Below are 22,312 nucleotides of genomic sequence, written 5' to 3'. Positions count from 1 at the left end.
GAGGTCCCATTCTGCTGGGAAGTCTTCGTGTTCCTGAGATGGTGAGGGAGGATTTAATTATATGGGTGCTTGGTAGAGCTGATCCCTTGGTTAACGCCATAAATACTTATTTTCTCTCTCTCCTTTAGGATTTAAGTCTCCCTAGAACACAAAATCACAAATTATGTAGGTTTTATGTGCTGTACCTGTCATTTAGTGATTCCCTGTCTCTTTGTGGATTATCCAGCATTTCATCTCTTGTCATTCATCGTTCTAGGGTCATTTATCTGTCCTTCAGCATCTCCATAAGTGGGCAGAGAATGCTAAACTTCTTAATCATTTTATGAATTTAGTATTAATATGTTTTTCCTGAATTAAAATGTGTCAATTCACATGTTTGGGGAGGTGCAGGGGCGGTTAAATGGGGATAAACTATTTTAAAGTTGTATAAAGAAATGTCAGTGGTTGTTTTCTTTTAAAAGTCAGTATACATATTACAGATTTCTTTTTTTTTAAATATATAAATTTATTTATTTATTTTTGGCTGCATTGGGTCTTCGTTGCTGAGTGTGGGTTTTCTCTAGTTGCGGCGAGCGGGGGCTACTCTTTGTTGTGGTGCACGTTCTTCTCATTGTGGTGGCCTCTCCTGTTGCGGAGCACGGGCTCTAGGCACGTGGGCTCAGTAGTTGTGGCATGTGGGCTCAGTAGTTGTGGCTCGCAGGCTCTAGAGCCGCGAGCTCAGTAGTTGTGGCACACGGGCTTAGTTGCTCTGCGGCATGTGGGATCTTCCCAGACCAGGGCTCGAACCCATGTCCCCTGCATTGGCAGGCGGATTCTTAACCACTGCACCACCAGGGAAGTCCCCATATTACAAATTTCTAATAAGCCTTTTTCTTATGATCAGTCTGTTCTATGTTAAGTGTTTCCTATAAGCAGTTTATAGGTTTATAGTTCATTGGATGAGCACATTCAAGACTGGCACATGGTAACGTTGAAGCTATGCATTTCCATGTGAAATAGACCATGGATGTTGGTTGTCCTCTTGGATCACACAACTCTCAGAAGCAGAAGACCTTGGTCTGAATTTCTTGGACAAGCCACTTATTCTTTCTGAAACCCCCTTTGTTTATTTGCATAGTGGGCTTAATGATACTTAGTATGCTGTGTGGCCATGAGATTTAAAGAGTTAATATAGATTAAAGCACCTGGCACAGTACCTGGTACCAAGTAGAAGCTGCAGCAAATGTGTGAATCAGAACTGGCTGATAAACCCGCATTTATACCCGATCTCTAAGAGGTGGTGTCCCTGAGGGAAGGGGGGCATCCCTGAGAAGGGGGTGTTTCTAGAAGGGGCCAGAGAGAGGGGTGTCTCTGAGGGGACATCCTTGAGAGGGGGGTGTCCCTGGGTGGATGGTGCTACTTTAGTCGTTTAGTTTCACCATCATCTCGGGTAACTGTAAGTTGTGGTAAAATGCAGATGATTTCATTGAAATTCCAATCCAACTTTCTGGAGTGAGTCGAAGTTGTTGGGGACCTGAGGTGTTTTTGGCTGAGAGGCTTTGCTGCAGAAGCCACAGGAAAGGTAAGTAAGTAAAGACAAGAAGTAAACTCAGCAAGTCAGAACAGGAAGGTGAAAGGTTTATCAGAGGTGTGGTTTGCAGACTCAGAATAGGAAGCAGCCATCATTGGGGCCAGCGTGAGTGCCAATCATTAGTAGGGCAGAGCTGGGTAGTTAAGAGAGAGTATTGGGGTAGGTTATAGTATTTTAGCATCTCAGATGTGGACAGTGGTATACTTCAGGCCAACTTGAGATAAGGTTTCAGCTGTGTTACCTGCATTGTGAAACCATGAGATCTTGCCCAGCCATGAGACCGAATTCCAGTACTGAATGAGAAGCATGTTAGAGATGGGCTCTGGCACTGTCCACATGATCCCTGACCGGTGGTCATTCACCCTTCCTTGAGCACTGCTAGTGATGTGGACAGAGCAGCTTGGCAAGGGCACACCATTTGTGTTCTTGGACTTGGCATAAGATAATAAGCAGTTACAGGTGGAGGAGGTTTTTTGTTTGGTGATTCACGGTTAAAAATTAGGATGGGCTCAATCATTCTAAGAAACTTTAGGGAATCTGGAATAGTTTTCATATTTTTCTCTACCTTCTCTGCCTTCTTGGTGCTTTGGAGAAGTTGTAGCACCAGAGGAATCGTGGGGTGAAGCATAATGATATTTTCCAGCTTAAAGGGGGCCTTAGATAACCCTGTTTTACAGTAAAGAATCCGAGTCCCAGTTGGGTGGGATAGAATTACCTGGTGACAGATCTTGCACCAGAATTCAAATTGTGTGACTCCTAGACCAGGTACATTGACTGTTCTAGGCTGCCTGGTTTCATATCTGTATTCTTTCTTTTGATCTAATTTCTCTCATGCCATATATTTATGGAGCCATAAGTCTGAGTTGGTAATTGTAGAGCTGGTGGTTGGTGGTGGTGGTGGTGTGTGTGTTCAGTTTTAGAAAAAATTTTCCAAATTGTTATCTAAAAAAAAAAAAAAAAGTGGTTCTGAAGAACCTAGGGGCAGGAGAGGAATACAGATGCAGACGTAGAGAATGGACTTGAGGGCACGGGGAGGGGGAAGGGTAAGCTGGGACGAAGTGTGAGTGGCGTGGACATATATACACTACCAAGTGTAAAACAGATAGCTAGTGGGAAGCAGCTGCATAGCACAGGGAGATCAGCTCAGTGCTTTGTGACCACCTAGAGGGGTGGGATAGGGAGGGTGGGAGGGAGACGCAAGAGGGAGGAGATATGGGGATATGTGTATACGTATAGCTGATTCACTTTGTTATAAAGCAGAAACTAACACACCATCATAAAGCAATTATACTCCAGTAAAGACAGATGTTAAAAAAAAAAAAGAAAAAAAATTCCCAAATTGTTAATAAACCTGTCTCCATAAATTTTTTTAATGTAATCAATGATCAGGCTTTTAAAAATTTCTTCTGCATTAAAACATCCCTCTGCAGAGGTAAGGAGTAGATAGAGGTACTGAGTCTGTTAAGGAAGTCCGGACTAGGACGCTGACTGCACAGCTGTCACCCCGATTGACTCCCTTCTGTTAGGCACTCAAGGCCAAGGTGTTAGGCTTCAAGGAGAAAAAATTCATTTATTAATAAATGTTGTGATAAAACAACACAGCAAAAGTGATAAATAAAACAAGTGCACGTGCTTAGCATTCCACCTCTACTCACTGGTCTCTCGTGTTTCCTTGGTAGTGGACTGGGGGGTCTGACTGTGTTGGATAAAGTGAACTCTGAGGAAAGCACAAAGGGAAGGGAATGATAAGACTAATCTGCGCTGATAATGCTGCTTTGATTCTAGCTGGACTTGAACCAAGAAAATTAAGCCCATTCCTATTGAGGTACTGCTTTTGATGTATAAAGTGTTAGACAGTATTATAAGATTACTTTAGGTTGTCTCTAAACACCATCTTATGTCCTATGCATCATATGTATTCCATAGGTTTTCTTTCTTTAGTAAAGACATGGTGCTTAATTCGCATAATAAGCTAAGAGAAAGGAACATTCATGTTCTGATTTTCCAGATAAGGAAACTGAGGTCCAGAGCAGTTGAGTTACTTGCTCAAAGTCACACAAATGGTAAGTGCCCCACGCAGGATTTGAACCCAGGCAGTCAGGCTCCAGAGACCATTTATTTTTGATCTCAAAACAAAAAATATTTTTGCTTGACATTGCCTAGGTTTATTTTTAAATACTTTTCTATATCAGTATATGCTTTTACACCCTTAAAGATTATTTTAGTGGCGGTATCTGACAGTGATTTCTTTTGAACACAGGATGACACTGTTCTCAATTGTGTTGCTTCCTGTAAGAAAGGTGGAGTGGTTGGGGAGGGTGATGAGGACCTGTGGCACTTCAACACACCTTAGTTCCCTCTCAGGAGCACCTCCCAGGCCTGGATTTAGCCAGGCTTTGTGGCCAGAGCGGGACTGAGCTCCACTTAAGTCAAAGAAGAAAATACTCCAAATCTGTAATATTCTAGAATAGGGTTGGAAAGGACGTTTGTAGAGAGTATGTGTGCTGACTCTGTCTTTTAAAGGGTTATGTACCTTTGCAGTATCAAATAGATCGCTATTATAAGCTGAAAACACCTCTAAGATCCTGGAATCAATTTGGCAGGAATGGTTAAATTCTCCCAGGTGCTGTGAACACTGATGTTGACCAGAGAGCCGCCTGCCGATCCGGAAATAGCTCACCCTGTGAATGTACCACGGTAGTTTAATGAAGGAGCACAGAGTAGCATCCCCTCCCTTGGTGGTCCAGCTGCAGACCACTCAGGCTAGCTAGCGGGTTCACTGGTGCTGTGCGGAACCCAGTCACGTGGCTCCAAGATTAGAAGGGATCAGCAGAGACTTACAGACACCCAGGGCCAATGGGTTCCTTTGTGTCTGGGTGCTTCTCCCTCTCCGGCCCATCAGCAGAAGACTGCAGCTCCAGTCAGTAAGTCCTGACCTGAAGCCTGCAGGGCACAAATGTGGTCACTGTGACCATTAGCAGGGCTGAACATTGTTTATTTCTGTGGAGCTTGGGTTTGGACAGATGGGAAAAGGGACAGCAAGTACAGCCATGTGGCAGGAGTTTCTCTTTTGATTCTCTGACATACACACAACTGCCTTTTAAGATTACATTTTTGGTGTAGCAGATACGTATACTCCAGGACTCGGCTTCCCAGTTTTTCTTCCGGAGAGCGCTCAGGATCCCGAGGGGCCCCGCAGAGCGGGTGGACCACGTCTGTGTGCAGCTCTGACGCCTGGCCTGGGCAGTGCCCCGCTCAGTTGGGTCCGCTCCAGCTGCTAGTTGCGCGTTTTCTGCCTTCTCCCCTTTCTCAAATGAAGTGCAGACATTGGAAGTATCTTTTTTCTTCCTGTGTTTCTTTTTCTTTAGTGTCTTTCTGTCTAGGAAAAGTCACATGAAACAAGATTAGTACTTAGAGAAATTTGTTGAAGTGCGATTTCAAATATATTTTGACATCCCAACTTAAAACCTGCAGGTATTTAATTAAGTAATTAACTAATTATTATTTTTGGCCGTGCCATGCAATTTGTGGTGTCTTTGTTCCCCAACCAGGGATTGAATCTGGGCCCCGGCAGTGAGAGTGCCGAGTCCTAACCACTGGACCGCCAGGGAATTCCCTGCACGTATTTTAGTATAATGTAAAATATTAAAATCATGTGACATTACTTAAGCTGGTGACAGGAAAAGACCTTGATCTTGTGAACTTGTTTTGGGGGATCTGACTGACCTCCTGTGTCCTCCAGGTGGGGAGCTCCTGCCTCTCAGGTTCATTCCTGCTGCTCTCGTGATCTCTTCAGGCCTTTTCTCTCATTTTAAAACTTGTTCTGTAGAAGATAGGTTCTCATTTTTCTCTTTCTAGCTTCCTGAAGCAGTTGTGATGATGATTTTTTTTTTTCTTAAGTGCAAAGGAGCCCCTGCTCATTCCTGAGAGCAGGGGCTCTCCTAGCTTCAGAGCCGCTCATATCTGGGTTCAGATCCTGCCTCAGGTACTTACTGGGGGTGTGATCTTGAGTAAGTTACAGAAAATCTGGGAACCTTTCCAAGTGTAAAATGGAATGAATAACACCTATTCAAAAGCAAATGAGATTAAGTGAAAAAAAATCAAGAATAGAAAATCAAGTGGTTTCACAATGCCTAGCATGTAGTAGGAGATAACTGTAAAATAATGATAATACGAACAACAGTGGTAACCTGGAGAAGAGTTGTATGCCAGTCCACCACCTGCTCAGGCCCTGGGTCAGCCTCTGAGCTGTCTGAAACACCTGGTACTGGACGTCTTGAATCAAATTCAATGTAGGGTGGTGGGGTGGCATAAATATGGGCATTTGGGATCAGAAGACAGGAGGTCAGATCATCCTCTCTACTGGCTGCTTGGTCCTGGTAGGTTATTTCACTTCTAGGAAGCTCCCATTCCTTACTGGTAAAATGGAAATAACCTTATCACCCAGTTTACAGTTCTGTTGTAAGAATTTGCTAAGTTCTAGTTTGTGGATATTCATTTTTATCATGAGTTTTGCAGTAGTCTGAGTAATAGTCTAAGGAATATAAGAAAATAATAAGAAAAAGCCCGATAAAGAAGGAAAGACGCAAGGATTTGGTTAGTGTTTGAATCTAGGACATGGGGGCTGCATCAAAGTGATTGTGATTTCCAGTGTGGATGACTTACCAAGTCAGGAAACAATCAGCGGGAGTTGGGGGGAGCAGCAGGGTTTGTAGGCGGGCACCTCCCAGGGGGGTCTGTTTACACAGATTGGATTTGAGGAGAGGGAGGACCCTTCATATGCAGAGACTCAGTCACCATTTGGAGGGGAGGCTCGCGGTGAGCTCTGGGAGGGTGAGGAGCGGGTGAGGCCGGGCTGGAGAGAGGTGCACACGGGAGCCCTTGGGTGCTGCCCGTGCGGCTTTCTGATGCCACCTGGGTAGGGCGTAGGCCTCTGACGGGAGTTCCCGGGTGGCTCTTCGGTGCTCGCCTTCAGTCCCCAGCAGTGTCTGATCGTCAGGGAGCCAGTGTGGCTGTCCTCTCAGGCAGGCCTGGCCCTGGCCTGGGGGTTTGGCCTCTCCCTCTTTGCTGGGGTCTCTTTTTTTTTTTTTTTCTTTTTGCTGTATGCGGGCCTCTCACTGTTGTGGCCTCTCCCGTTGCGGAGCACAGGCTCCGGATGCGCAGGCCCAGCGGCCATGGCTCACGGGCCCAGCCGCTCCGCGGCATATGGGATCCTCCCAGACCGGGGCACGAACCCGTATCCCCTGCATCGGCAGGCGGACTCTCAACCACTGCGCCACCAGGGAGGCCCTTGCTGGGGTCTCTTGTATAAGTCGGTGATGACTTCAGGAAGTGGTCCTGGATTTGAAACAGGGTTTCCCAGAAGCATTCTAATTATGTAGTTTAAACCTTAAGACATACAAAGTAGTGCCCTGGATGTTGGTGTGAAGAGTGCTGTGGGGTGCTGGCTAAGTGAGTGATCTTTCATCCAAGACTATATGGCAAGACCTCAAATGATAGAGGACGTTGGAGTTACATGTCATTACAAGGAGAATCATAGCTCTAAATAAAAACTGGATTGGCGGTTATTTTAACTGGTCAGGGTGATGCAGCAATCTTTCTATTCATATATCAGTGCCATATTTAACTTTTAAAGGAAGCAATAACGTTTTCTCTCAGCAGAGGTCACTTAACACAAGACTTGCAACATTGGATGAGAAACGTTATCCATTGATCCGCTGGGGAAGAAAAAAGACAGAGACCTTCTCCAAATAAAGTTCTCTGAAAGTCTTTTACATAGAAGTACCAATTTATCAGAGCCCCAAATGGGTATGTTTCCAGTGCTTTAATCTTGTTTCTCTTTTTCTCCCCTGCGTCTTAGACGCTTTCTGTAAACTGTATTAAATTGGCACAAGCTCCTAGCAGAGCCCTGCTATTCAGTACTGTAGGGCCATGGTGCCAGGCGAGTTGAACATAATCTTTCTCATGCATGCTAATGAGGATTAATGTAAACTCCATCTAAACCATCTAGCGTCTAAATGTTAGAGAAATGCCTTGACAGCATCTCATGCCCTTGTGCTTGGGCCTCCGTCCCCAGGCACTTTTCTCTGAAGCTGGAATTAGGAGGCACTCTCCACGCTTTGCCACCACAGATTACGACTCTGCTGGTCGAGGGTGGTACCCAGGCAGTGACAGCTTCAGAAGCTTTTCGTGGAAAGATGCTCATGGTCAGCCTAAGTTGTCAGCCTCTCATTTTTGAGCTTGTTAGAAATGTGTAATGCAGGCCTCACCCCGACCTTCCCAGTCAAAATGTGTATTTTAACAAATTCCCAGGTGATTCATGAGTACTTTAGAGTTTGAGAAGCACCGGAAACTGCTAAAGGCAGAATACAAAGCTGAGTAAGACAGTCCCTGTTCTCAGGGGGTGGGGGGCTGGCGGCCAGGCCTGTTACATGTCACTGTGCTCCTGGCAGGGAGACATTTCTTGACAGGGGTTCATAAGAGTGAGTGGCCCTGGCTGTGAACTTGGAAATGATTCCTTGTGTCACCTTTGGTGTAGTGACCACAGGGTGCCCATCACTGCTCTAGAAATAGCGAGGTTGACCCATTTTCCTGCTAGGAAACTATGGTTTCTTAGTGAAGAGTGGGGGTTAAGTCAGACTGCTTTGGCTCATATTTTGTGAATTATCTCTCCTAAACCTCAGCTCACTTATCTGGGAAAAGGGATAGTAATTTACTGTCACTTGGTGATTACTCAAAAAATGTTGGCTCTTATTATCAGTAATAACACTGCTTGAACTGTTCTCTTTAAAACTTCCTCAAAGTCACCTGCTGTGAGTGTACCATGGTCAGATCAACTTAGGATGTTGTTTATCTGTAATAATAATTCTAAGAGCCTTAGATTACTTGAAGGTGAGGAGTTTTAATGATAGTTTATTTTCTTCACAATTACATAGCAGCTGCACCTCGACACAAAGGTAACATTTTCTAGTCAGGAGTAGTAATATGAAATCTTTAGTACAGAGAAATTAAGAGGTATTGAATAATTATTATTGTGAAACAAAATTATAAATGTGCATTATTCACACTCCATTCACTTAGCAACTATTTTAGGGTTCATCGTATAATATTATACTTAGGTCTGAGCCTGTCCCTCCTATTAGGCAGTGAACTTCACAAGTGTTTAGATTTAAGACTCAGAGAACCTCTGTTACAGAGTCCAGCACATGCTGGGTGCCCAGTTTTTGTTGAATGAGGAACTCAGTTAGCAGCTGCTCTATACTAGGTACTAGATGTCTCCCAAAGAGGGGGCAGCTAACTTCACAGATCGCTCTGGAACAGGGCCTAGTGGGTGGGGCACTAAGGTTCCGAGGCCAGGACTACGCCAGCGTGGGCTTTGGAGGACCCGGTGGGCGTGTGGACATGGTTGTGGGCCGGGGGAGACTTTCCAGGTGGAGGCAGAGTTAGGAACAGCTGCTTGGACTGGGGGCTTGAGAGTGGGGGGTTGAGGGTTTATTAATCTCTTTGCCTCCTGTTGTGTTAATTTTCTAGATTGAGGCCACTGAATCCACTTGAAAGGCAGTCATCATGCAGTTGACTTTTACGACTTCTGCACGACCTAGACACACCCAGAAGTGTAAAAGTTAATAAACACCTTCCGTCCCGCCAGCCAATTTGAGAAATAAAATGTTGCAGTCAGTGCCTCTGTGGTCCCATCTCTCTTGTTCTCTTCCTAAAGGTCACCATGACCTGTGGGCGTGTATTGTGCCTATATAGGTGTGAACCCATAAACAATATATGGTATTCTTTCACATGTTTCTGAACTTATTATATAAGTGCTATCTTGTTTCCTTTTGTAACTCACTTATTTGCTCAACATTTGGAATTCATTCTTACTGATTCATAAAGCCCTAGTGTATTAATTATTTGCTGAATAATATTCATTGAGTGAATATACACTGTAACTAATTTTCCCATTTGCCTAGTTACGAACATTTTGGCTGCCTTGTATTTTTGTTATTTTAAATGGCATGGCAGTGAACATTCTAATTAGTGGCTTCTTGTGCACATGTGGAGAGTTTCTCTAGGCTAAGTATATATTTAGGAATAAAATTGCTGGACAGTAAGTTATAATCATTTTCTGGGTGAACCAAGGCATTCTTGAAAGGGCATATTACATTTTCTTTGAGAGTATGGAATTTTATCTACTTCTGTTTATAAAGTAATTTTTAGTTATTTTACCTCCTGATCCTTATAATTCCTGAATCCCAACAAAAATAGCAGGAGCTTAAAGAGAAAGCATGGGAAAAAAATGAAGCGAAACCAGTCTCCTTTCCCTTCAGGAGCTCTGATGTGGACTCTGTTATCCATTAGTTAGGCCTGGTGCGCGTCCATTCCGTGTCTCCCCCCCTCGCCCCCCCCGCCAAGTCCTGTATGTCCAAGTTTCTCAGATGCCTTGGTGGCAGTTGTTGCCTGTGTCTGACAGCTGTGAGTGTTGCCTGTCCACTTCTGGCCGTCTAAAGCAGGGTGTGAACAAAAGGCCAAATGAGTCTTTTCATTTAAGGATAGCAGAGAAACAGAAACAAAACTAGAAAATAGGAAAACACAAATCACATAAAATTAGGTGTGAATTTAACACAGGTGAATTTTATATAATATAAATGAATCAGATCTATTTATTGCCTATTTCAGCCATTCCCTTATAGCCAGAATGTGTGTGCTGTAGGAAATGATGGTCTTTAAAAATAGGACCTCAAAAACTGTAGTGCTACTTAAGAAAAACAATGCTGAGATTAGCACTTTTTTTCTTCTTTTTCAAATGATGTTGGACAAACTCTCTTTCTCACAAAAGCAGCAACCACTCCAGATAAGCTAGCACAGTTGTCCTTTCTCCCTGTAGTCAGCTGGCCTCCTGGCTTCTAAAGAGTTAAGCTGGAGGTTTATGAGGTCATGCGTGGCTTCCCAGGATCTGAACTTCTGAAGCTCTCTTGGAGGGGGGCTGCCTGCGGAGAGGGGAGGCGGGGCAAGGGGAAGTACTCCTTCAGCTCCTTCAAGTTCTTACCCCGCAGCCCTGAGGGAACAGTGGCGTTCTGGGAGAATGTCGCTGCCGAGTCAGGGTGCAGCAGTCTGCGCTCCCAAAGGAAGCAGCTGTAGAAATGCATTGAAAGAGCCCTCGCCGATGATGAAGTTCTGCTAAACAGATGGGACCAGAGGATGTTCTTTGTATTCGTGACAAAATTACGGGCAGGCTGTTTGCTGACAAAGGTAACTGGAATTGACTTTATGTTCTTTGTCTGGTCCCAGACAGTGCTGGATTATGTGTGATTGTACTTACAGAAAATTCCTTGGATTTTAAACTTTTATTTCAAGTGAAAAACATTGTAAGAAAGTCTTAGAAGAAACAGGAAAATGATAATTCCTGTATATTGTTTTCTAAACAAGGGTGTCCGAAGTGCGCAGGGTGTATTTGTACGGGGCTGTGATGTTTGGGCAGTGAGATGCTCCCTTGATGGAGCTGTGCTGCCCTTTGAGGCCAGCAGGTGTTGCTCAGCGCTCCTGCACCCAGGGCGGTGCCAGCTGCCTTCTGCTAAACTTCAGGCGTCGGGGGGTCACCAGCCTGAGCTTTGTCATTTCAGTGGAGTCCGTTCTGACTGCTGCGCAAGGCGCCCACTCTTATTTTGGTGTATCGCTGCTCTAAAGGGAAGTTGGCTGTGCGCCTAGTGTAGAGACGTGATCTGTCTTAGAATTTGGCGTTGGTTTTGAAACTTCAAAGACTAGTCAGTTATCTAAAGAAAAAAGGTAAAGGGAGTTTTTATCTGGAGCTGAGGGAACGAGCTCCACAGTTCTCTCTGGGAAGGTCTCTCTTCACGTTCAGGCCAGGGCATATGCTGGGCAGCTCTAGGGTCAGGTGGTGGAGAAGGACCAGAGCCAGTGCGTTGATATGACTTCCATTCTTGAGATGCTTGGAGTTAAAAGGTTCATGGACACCCCAAGGCCGGTGAGAACCCCAGGGCCTGGATGTCTGGGGTAGTCAGCTGAGTGTAATTGGTGTGTTGGTGAGTGTGTATGAGCCTGGACTGAGGAGTCATAGTCTCAGCGGTTTAAGTTTTACCTCCGTTTCTTTACCGATTGACCTCTAGTGAGTTACTTCACTACCCTTACCCACAGTCTCTTCACACGTGAAGTAGGAACGGTGACTGGAGTGAACACGGGGTGGCGGTTGTGAGGGTTAACAGAGGTGCAGTGCGTGGGCGAGTTCAGCAGCCTTTCTCCTGCCTTAGTCAGAGCTCAGCAAGTGTGAATAAAGCACGGCTATTACTGTGTTTAAGTCGTTCTCCCTTACATCAGGCGTGAGAGGGCCTGGGCCAGTAGACTGGTGGTCACAAACATGGACTTGTGGGTACGCTCACACAGTAAACGCGTCAGGGCTTCTTTGTGCCAGGGTTCCAGGCGGTGCCTCCTCAGCGCCTGTGGCCCCTTGCCCCGTCCTGCCCCCCTCCCCCAGTCATCTCTCAGATGGAGCCTTTGTGGAAGGCTCCACAGAGGGAGGGAGGAAGATGGGTAGATTGGTATACAACCATCAACACTGTGAAAACGTCTTTATGCCCAAGTCCTTTCAGTGAAGGTTAGTTTCATCGTCTTTGAACGGGGAGAACAGCACGGTGCGCTCACGTGCCGCACAGGGGCCACGTAGCCCACACTGGGAGTGCAGTGGAAATGTTGTCGGGACCTGGCCGCTTCTTCTGGTTCTTCCTGTAGGTGCAGGTCATGCTCTGCCCGCAGTGGTGGCCGCTCTTACCGGGTTTTTCTATGTTCACAGGTTGGCCCGTTTTGTCTTCATGCTCCAGGAGTTAGTGGCTGGGCGAAGCTCCTTAGCTCCTGTTTCCTGGACTATAGCTTGTGGGTGATGTCTTTTTTCCGTGGTTATTGAGGACATTAAATGAGATAAAATATGTGAAAATGCCTAACAATTTGTTTGCTCCTTTAAGAATTGCTCTATTTTTTCCCGTTACTATGAGGGGAAAAATCATACAATTTGTAAATGAGTCTCTTTTCCCCTGTTTTGCTTTTATAAAGGTTTCATGTCTAGATTAGTGTTTCTAAAGCTTTTGTTTAATTTAATAAGATAGTTTAAATAGTCAGTTTCTGTTTGCCTGCATGACTTTCCAGTGCAGCTAATCCTTATAGCTTTTAAATTTAATTTTGAACTAGTTTTCAAAAATACAAAAGGAATATGTGCCGATGGTAACAATTCAAACTGAAGTCCCTGTGGTCCCACTTTGCCGAAGGGACCTCCTGATGGTTCCTAGGGTGTCCTTGCAAGGCATGGTCTGTGCGGCTCTTTGGGGACCAATTTTAAACTGCCTTACAGTGTGAAAGCACAAACGATGGGAAGTTCTTTCGGAGTTGCTGGCCCCCTGAAGCGTGGTTCCTCCCTACAGCTCTATCGCACAGCGCTGGAGTGTTTAGCAGCCCCTTGGAGGGCGCCCGCCTGCACAGCTGGGCTGTGTCACCAGAGCTGAGTGCCTTCGACAGGGCCAGCTGCAGCCACACCGTGGTTCCTGCCATCAGGCCAGAGTTCCTGCAGGAGAGTGAGCCATGGGCCTCTCTCAGCAGACGCCAGGGCTGACCCTGCTCTGACACTGCCCAGTCCTGACATGCTAGGGAGGCAGAGGCTGTGTTGGGTTCCAGCAGGGATATCAGTGATTATGTAGCTGGCCTGAGGGTGTGGTTCAGTCACCCCACTGGCGTACGGTTGTGTTTGGCTTCTTGTCATTAGTAACGTTGGGTTGAGGGAGCGTCAGAGAGCTGTGCTGAGTGTGGGCTTGGAAGATACGGGCTCAGCTGCCAGCCCGGCTGCTTAGCAGCTGTGAGCCGGGACAGAGCTTCTTTGGTCCTCAGTTTCTTTCCTTGGAAAATGGGACCACTGTGAGGTGTGATGTAAAATGATGCACGTGACAGTGCCAGGTGGACTGCGAAGTGCCCTGTGGAGTCTTTAAGTCCCTTCAGTGTTTGGTGTCCTTGACCTTACCCAACCTCCTTGTGAGTATCGTGTGTCCCATCTGCTCCTGAGTGGTCCCGGCATGCCTTCAGCCTGTCTTCAGAAGCAGGGCAGGCAACAGAGTTTCTGCGCTCAGAATGTTCTTCAACAAGCCACTCCCTTTTGTTGATTCAGCTGGTCCTCTGTGGAGGCCCTGCTTTTCAGCCAGGGAGACACTGGGGACTGAGGCCCAGAGCACCTCCGTTGGCCCAGCTCTGCTACTGATCCTGAGACCCAGTCACTTCCTCTCTTGATCCCTCCATGTCCTCATCTTTAAGACATTTGTATTTGACGTGGAAATGGTGATTCTCTTCCTTTTTTTGTCTTTCCTCAACCTTGCTGTATCCATCATCTTACTGAACAATTTCTGCTTCCGCTTTTAAACAACTTGGGACAGTTATCTTCAAAAAGATAAGACAAGTGAGTAATGAGGCTGTGAACAGCAAGTTGAGGAATGCTGTGTTGACTTTTGAGCCCTAAATGTGGAAAGGGTGACGGGGTGTTCAGGGTAAGTAGCAAATTGTCCTGCCCATAAGCCACTGACCTTGACATTGGTTTGTTTTGTATTCATCCAGAACTGGTCACCTTTGATTAGGGCTTCTCTGTCTCAGACCTGTTGTTGTGGGAGCTGTGAGAACCTGAAGGGGAAGAGAAGAAGGATGCCCTGGCAGCTGAAATGGAGATGCCACCAGGAGAAGAAATGGAGAATGGATTTCTTGGAGCTGGAGACAGTGATCCCTTTGGGGCAGGGAGGGCCTTTGGCCAGGCTGTGTGTGCGAGATGTTTGCGTTGCTGTGGTTTGGTTCTCAGTGCTGTTCATCCATCCTGGTTTCCTAAGTTCTTTGTCTACATCTTGTTGAATAGAGGAGCACATCTAGCAGGTGTGGACATTTTAGTCTGGCTTTCCCAGGACAAGACTGCATTTCTGGGTGACAGAATGACAGGGAAACATTTGTATTTCTTCAGTGTTTTGCTGCTAAAAGATAAACAAAAAGACAGTTAAAAACTATCTCTGCAGCTTACAAATCAGAAGGCTCAGGACTGGCCCAGGTAGGGGGAGACAGTCACTGACTGCTGGAACTTGTATCTCTAGTGAGTCCCTTGGGGGACCCATCAGATGAGACAGCTGTTAGACACTCAAGAGTTGTCCTTCTGGTTGAAATAGGTCACCTAGAGAATTCCAGCACTCCTGGCTTTTAAGGCAGTGGTTGGTAGGAGGAACACAGATTTGTCTGTGACTGGCTGAATGATCAGAGTGTGTGACTGTGTGTTACAGGAGTTATCTCTGCTCTAGACCCTTCCAGTTGCAATGTGAGTGAAGATTCTGTTGCTCAAGACTTGACACTTCTTGCTAAATTCTGAAGGCTGGGGTCTCACATACTGACCTACCATAAACTTTGTAACAAGCAGATCAATATCTATTTAAGTGCCAGGTGTTATAAGTGCTGCTTCAGGATTGGAGGTGGAGACATGGCCAACAGGTTTAGAAGGTAATGGAGAGTACCAAAAGTAATGGAAATAAAAACAAAAACAAACAAACGGGACCTAATGAAACTTAAAAGCTTTTGCAAAGCAAAGGTAAGTACAAACAAGACAAAAACACAACCCTCGGACTGGGAGAAAATATGTGCAAACGAATCAACGGACAAAGGATTAATCTCCAAAATATATAGACAGCTCATGCAGCTCAATATTAAAAAAAAAGACAACCCAATCAAAAAATGGGCAGAAGACCTAAATAGACATTTCTCCAAAGAAGACATGCAGATGGCTAAGAAGCACATGAAAAGCTGCTCAACATCACTAATTATTAGAGAAATGCAAATCAAAACTACAGTGAGGTATCACCTCACACCAGTTAGAATGGGCATCATCAGAAAATCTACAAACAACAAATGCTGGAGAGGGTGGAGAGTGTGGAGAAAAGGGAACCCTCCTGCACTGTTGGTGGGAATGTAAATGGATACAGCCACTATGGAGAAGAGTATGGAGGTTCCTTAAAAAACTAAAAATAGAATTACCATATGACCCAGCAAGCCCACCACTTGGCATATATCCAGAGAAAACCATAATTCAAAAAGACACATGCACCCCAATGTTCATTGCAGCACTATTTACAATAGCCAGGTCACAGAAGCAACCTAAATGCCCATCGACAGACGAATGGATAAAGAAGATGTGGTACATATATACAATGGAATATTACTCAGCCATAAAAAGGAACAAAATTGGGTCATTTGTTGAGACATGGATGGATCTAGAGACTGTCATACAGAGTGAAGTAAGTCAGAAAGAGAAAACAAATATCGTATATTAACGCATGTATGTGGAATGTAGAAAAATGGTACAGATGAACCGGTTTGCAGGACAGAAATGGAGACACAGATGTAGAGAACAAACATATGGACACCAAGGGGGGACAGCCGCGGGGAGGTGGGGATGGTGGTGTGATGAGTTGGGCGATTGGGGTTGACATGTATACACTGATGTGTATAAAATTGATAACTAATAAGAACCTGCTGTATAAAAAAATAAATAAAATAAAATTCAAAAATTCAAAAAAACCCAACAAACATATGTGCCCAATGGTAACTTTTACAGGTACAGAATCTAGTCCTGTGGCAGCCATGAAAAAAAGAAAAGACACATGCACCCCAATGTTCACTGCAGCACTATTTACATAGCCAGGTCATGGAAGCAACCTAAATGCCCATCGACAGAGGAATGTATAAAGAAGATGTGGTACATATATACAATGGAATATTACTCAGCCATGAAAAGGAACGAAATTGGGTCATTTGTAGAGATGTGGATGGATGTGGAGACTGTCATACAGAGTGAGTGAAGTAAGTCAGAAAGAGAAAACAAATATCGTATATTAATGCATATATATGGAACCTAGAAAAATGGTACAGATGAACTGGTTTGCAGGGCAGAAATAGAGACACAGATGTAGGGAACAAACGTATAGACACCAAGGGAGGGAAGCCATGGGGTGGTGGTGGTGGGATGAGTTGGGAGATTGGGATTGACATGTATACACTAATATGTATAAAATGGATGATTAATAAGAACCTGATGTATAAAAAATAAAATAAAATAAAATTCAAAAATCCAAAAAAAAAAAAAAGGTAATGGAGAGTGAACCTAAGGAAGAAGTTGGTATAAGGTGGATTTTGCCTTGAATTTTCTGGCATCTTGACCTTGAGAAGCTGGTGTGTCCCATCCTTGGCTGTGACTTTGAATTCACCATGGAAATTGCATAGCTGAGCATTTTCTGAAGTTTAAAAACAAGGGAACTCAAAAGTCTCCACCTGAAACACAGCCGAAGAATGTCGCTTGTTGCATTTAACGTTAACGACAGACTGCCAAGTCCACGGCCCCACCTTCGCTGTGGGATTCTGTCATCCTGGGCTCCTCAGTTGGTAAGCAGTGTGGATTTCACAACCCATTCCTTGGAAAGTAACCTCTTCTTTTTAAAGGAGAAAAACATTTTTACTAACAAAATATTTTACTGGGAAATTTAGGTTGAACAAAACAGCAGATACCCACCACCACCACACACACACAGACACACAGAGACACACACACACAGCTCAGGCAGCTTCGGTGCAGCGTGTGAAGTGTCATCTTGCCCTGCTTCTCCTCCTGGGGAGCTGCCCCTCCTGAGTCAGCCGAGCCCTTCCTGTGGCGCTGGGTCTTCTTGGGAGCCTGTGAGGTCTATCTGCAGGAGCTGGGCCGGGTGCCCAGGGTGGGCCTGCCCCGCCCAGGGTGTGGTAAGGATCCTGATCCACCCAGGCTTGGCCGGTGTACAAGTAATATTTATCTTGTGTTGCACTCAGTTTTATGAAAACAGCTGAGGATGGCAGTCTGCTGTAACTGTACACCAAGCTGGTTAAAAGTGTCATTATAAAGGAAGTAACAGGATTTAGGGATATTTTTTTCTCACAGTACTGTATGTATTATGTGACCAGTGGTTGTCCTTTCTGTGCTTGGATGCCATTCTTTTCACCTGTTTTCTTGATGGCGTTATTTTCTTTTCCTGCTTCCTTTCCCTCTGTCTTCAGGGCCGTTCCATCTTGCTGAGCCTCCACAGGCACAGATGGACAAGGCCTTTAAAGCCGCCGTGTTACCGTGGCCATTGCACACGTGAGGCCAGTCTGACTCTGATGAGCCCAGGGGTTGCCTCCTGACCCGTCTGTGCAGGGTGGGCCTCTGAGGTTGTCCCGCGTCTGCTGGTGATGCCGGGCGGCCGTAGGAAGAGCGTCGTGCTGGGAGTTGGGAGGCGCGGGCTCTGGCCCTAGTTCTGTTCATATCCAGATTCTTAACCTCCCTCCGAGGCCTGCCTTTACTCATCTGGGAAATGAGATTAGATTCAGCAATTCACGAAGTATATTCTCAACTCAAAAAGTTCATTATTTGGCTCTATGAAATCGTACTAATTCTGGCTCCTGAGATTAGCTCTTTGTGACCAGTTAGGACGTTCTACACAAGAACAGATTGAAAAGCAGCTAGGAGACCGGAATTGGAGCGGGTAGAAGAACTCCAGGGCTGAGCACCGCGTGTGTCGCGGGCCGGCTGGGAGGCCGGAAAGCAGGCGCACGAGGGAGCAGGGTCCACTCTTCCCCGACTTTCTTGGGCGGCTTTGCACAGCCTGACTTTCTGCATGTTCTTCCATGAAAGCAACAACCACTCGTTACCCTTCCTCAGTCTGAACTGCTTGGGAAGAAATACTTATTCTGAAACCCAAATGCCCCTCTTCTAGGAAGGCGAGTGCAGAGATGGTAGGAGACTCTAATTCTTCTTCTCTTGGCTGAAGTAAGGCACTAAAGGTTGCGTCTTTTCCGCCCCTTATCAGAGGGTCCCTGTTTCTCACATGAAGGCAGAAGTGTGGGCCCCAGCGGCTGAAATGAAACCAGGATGGAGGAGGTAAATGTCCACGTAATCCTCTCTGGAGTCTCAGTGTCCAGTGCGTGTATGTTGCAGGCCTACACTTAGGGGACATATTCTCTCCCTTTGGAACTGAAGAAGCATGGATGTGACCATCTGGAGCCTGGGCTTTCTCGTGCCTCACATTAGCTCTGTGACTCCGGGCATGTCCCTTACTCTTTTTTTTTTTTTTTTTTTTGCGGTTTGCGGGCCTCTCACTGTTGTGGCCTCTCCCGTTGCGGAGCACAGGCTCCAGACGCTCAGGCTCAGCGGCCATGGCTCACGGGCCCAGCCGCTTCGTGGCATGTGGGATCTTCCCGGACAGGGGCACGAACCCGTGTCCCCTGCATCGGCAGGCGGGCTCTCAACCACTGCGCCACCAGGGAGGCCCCCTTACTCTTTTCTGAGCTGGTCTCATGTTTAAAATGGGGGAGTTGGGCTAGGCAGGCAGTATTTAGGGTTTTTTCCAGAGCCAATGTGCCAGGAGCTTGAGATCCTCCTCTTCATGTGCAGGATGTGGGAGGGGAGTGGCCATGCGGGAGAAGGCAAGGAGCAGCCAGCTCGTGTGTACGCCTTGGATCCAGCCTGTAACCTCCTGGGGCAGAGGCCGTCTCATAAGTTTTGTGCAGCACCAACTCCCAGTTACCGCAGAGCGTCTTACAGTTGATGGTGCCTTTGGTCAGTGTGCGGATTTTGGTGTTTATTTATCAAGGTGTCACAGCCTGAGGCGCCCAGTTAGGAGTACAGCCGCCCAGGAACAGGAGAGGCCGCCCGGTCTGAGTTGTTCCTTTGTGGCCAGGGAACTTCTGAACTGTCTGTCCTTCACGAGGAGTGTCTCCCTCCAGGGGTGGCAGAAACGTTTCTGTCCATCTCCCTCTTTCTGTTTTTTTGTTTACCTTCAACATAAGCCTCAAGGGCACTCGTCCCCCAGCCCGTGTGCCTTTGAACCTCGAGGGGAGGTTTAGCAGGGACAGCCGTGCTTCTCCAGGGACCTGTCTGCCTTTGCCTTCTTGTTTTAATGGTAGTGCCAGTCAGAATGCTTGTATTCCATCCGTAAGGCCCAGCACATGCACTGAATGGCTTACTGAGCCATTCTGGTCACGATCGGATCTGAAAATCTCCTTTTCCTATCCTTATTCTTTCAGTACCACAGGGCAACTTTAGAGTTGGCAAATTACCTTGTTTAAAATACATCCCAACTCGGGGAAGGATCCCACTCTTCCCAGTCCTGGATAATTCTTTTATTGAGGCTCATCCCACTGACTTAGATGAAGGAGATCAGTACGAGTGGAGGTCATTACAAGTGCATTTAGTTATCTGTGCTGTTGGTCAACAGAGTTATAAAGGATTTCATTTATATATGTTTATTTTATTAAAAACAATAGTTTTAGTATTCTCTCCTGTCAGATTTTTAGACAGGGAGATAGTTTGATTCATCTGAGTTTCTCTTTTCTGACATTTCCTAATTGATGTAGTAATGAGACCTCAGAACTTTCACCTGTGGGCAACAGGGAGGGAGAGGAGAGAGTCAGAGGGCTCACGGAGCCCCCAGCCATCCCACGGGCACAACTGACAGGGTGCTGATGTGGTGATTCCAGAGCCGTCTCAGCTTGGAGTACTGTCCCCTGAAACCCTGTTCTGTGCCCCTGGAAGTGATGAATGAGGAGAGAGTTGCCACTCCGCTTATGTCACTAACTTTGGGACCGCAAGCAGGACTGTGTCGGTGGGATGGTGCAGCTGCCGAAGGCCCCAGGTGTCCGCTCCAGGAGACTGTGTGAGCCTGGCTCGCTCCTGCTGTGACGGCCTCTCCCCGCCAAGGTGGTGTCTGCCTCCATGTGCCAAGGACCTACAACTAGTGTAGTCTCAAATCAGAATGGTATTAGTGCAAAATGCTATTTACTTTTGAGGAAATGTTCTAGTTTACTAGATATCATATTCTTACCTCATGCTTTTTTTTACCTTTAGAACAAACTTACCCTGAAGTTAAACCTTTATTTAAGCGACAAGGTTTTAGAAAATCTAGGTTAGTTTGTGAACTCATAGGATGTGCTTTGAGCCTTCCATGGCTGTACATTCTTAGATTTGAGTGCAGACCTTTCCCCACCGATTTGGAATGAACTGGGCATTGTAGCTGGTTTTGTATGGAACAGTTGTTTCAGATCCCAACCCTGTAATGATGTCATTTTCTTTATACCCAAAGTAAATGCTGTGCAGACTAGATGATTCTGGAATTTGACTTCCCTGTTTTTCTCCTGATTAAACTCTTCTCTTGCAGAGGAACCATGCTAGTGCACAGGTCCTTATACGTTATTGTTTTTGTGCCTCTAACTTTTCTGGTAATAAATCTTATTTTTCTGTGAGAAAGCAGCCCATCCTGTTTGAGGGGGAGTAGGGGTTGTGGCTGAAATTGCAGACGCATCCAGTGTTCTGTTTTGATTTTCTAACTTCAGAGTGCCTTTTCAGTGGAAGTGATTCAGTCTTAATTGTTATTATATTTAGCCAAGATAAAGCATACTTTAAGTTGTTTACATGTAAGGCCTTGAATTAGAGAGAGGAAAAGTGCTCGAACCCCAGGGAGTCATTCCTAGAGTTTTCAAGTTTCTGAGGGAAGACAGAAGTGTATCCACCTCGGATTTTTTGTATGTGCTTGAAAAAGAATAGGGGAGAGATCAACCTGTAGAAAATTCCATCCTCTAGAATTCTCAGGGGCCTGAAGTAGGGCCATTCCTTTACTTTCTTTCTATGATATCTTCATATTTTAAGAATAATTACTCTTGTAGTTTTTCCCTGTGTAGATTTAGATCTTAGATAATTATGGGTAGTTTCTATGATTCAAAGGGTATTAATGCAAGTCTTCCTATGATTATGTTAACATCTGTAATCCCATCAAGCTAACTGCTGGACCTCTTTTAGGGCCAGAACTTTATCTGTGCAATGGATAGAATTGTGTGTAGGGCTAAGAACCTGGTTCTTTACCAGCGGATTTGTCTTCACAGCCTAACTTGGCCATTTCCTGATAGTGTTACCTTGGGCAAAAAACCCTCCTTTCTGTCCTTTGTGAAGAGGTCACAGTAATACCTACTTTCTAGAGGCATTACCAGGATCAGTTGAGATATAATGCTTATGAAGTGCTTGACGCAGTGCCTGGAGCTAGGAAGTGTGCCGGAGATGTTGGCTGTCATCAGTGTCTTCGCTGTCACCGCCACTGCCAGGTCCTTCCACAGAGGCGCATGTACCTCTGCTTTTATCACGCCTTTTATGTGAACCCCATCAAGCTCAAAGCTCAGTTAGCAACAAGGGACAGTGTCCCGTGCTCATCCCTTTTCTACTTCTCTCTACCTGCTGCCTTTTTTGGTGCCTTGCTGTCAGGGATGCTAGGTGAGGACTGAGGTTCTAGCTCAAAGCTATTATTAGAAGAGGAGAAAGAGCTACAGATCCAGATACAGAATGTCTGCAGGTGTCCCTCCAGGCAGAAGAAACTTCCTGATGCCTCTTTATTGTACAAAGGGAAAAAAAGAAAAGAAATTCAAATAATGTCTGACTCTCTTGCTCAGAGTTTTAGGTACGGTGATTCTGATTCCTCATGCTGGAAGTTGGCTGTGTAGAAGATTAACTTTCAGTAATGGGTCACTATAATCCTTCTGATGATTTTATTTTTTTATTAACAACTGTAGCAGAGACATAGTCTTCTAGAGAGATGCATTGACAGTGGAAAAACCAACACGGAAACTGAATATCTCCTGATAAAAGTTAGAATAATAGGAAAATTTATGGTTCTCTGCTCAAGTGAAATC

General features: G+C 45.6%; 1 protein-coding gene across 8 annotated transcripts in view; it reads left to right on the top strand.

The window, feature by feature from the left end:
* Positions 1 to 22,312, top strand: part of PSD3 (pleckstrin and Sec7 domain containing 3) — a gene marked incomplete at its 3' end in the record, with an annotated part of 575,664 nt that overhangs the window by 197,631 nt on the left and 355,721 nt on the right. The window lies entirely within an intron of this gene.

This window comes from Mesoplodon mirus (assembly GCF_964341445.2).
Source record: "Mesoplodon mirus genome assembly, chromosome: 20".
NCBI lineage: Eukaryota > Metazoa > Chordata > Mammalia > Artiodactyla > Ziphiidae > Mesoplodon > Mesoplodon mirus.
The sequence above is the reverse complement of the archived record's forward strand: the minus strand, read 5'-3'. Positions and strand labels throughout refer to the sequence as shown.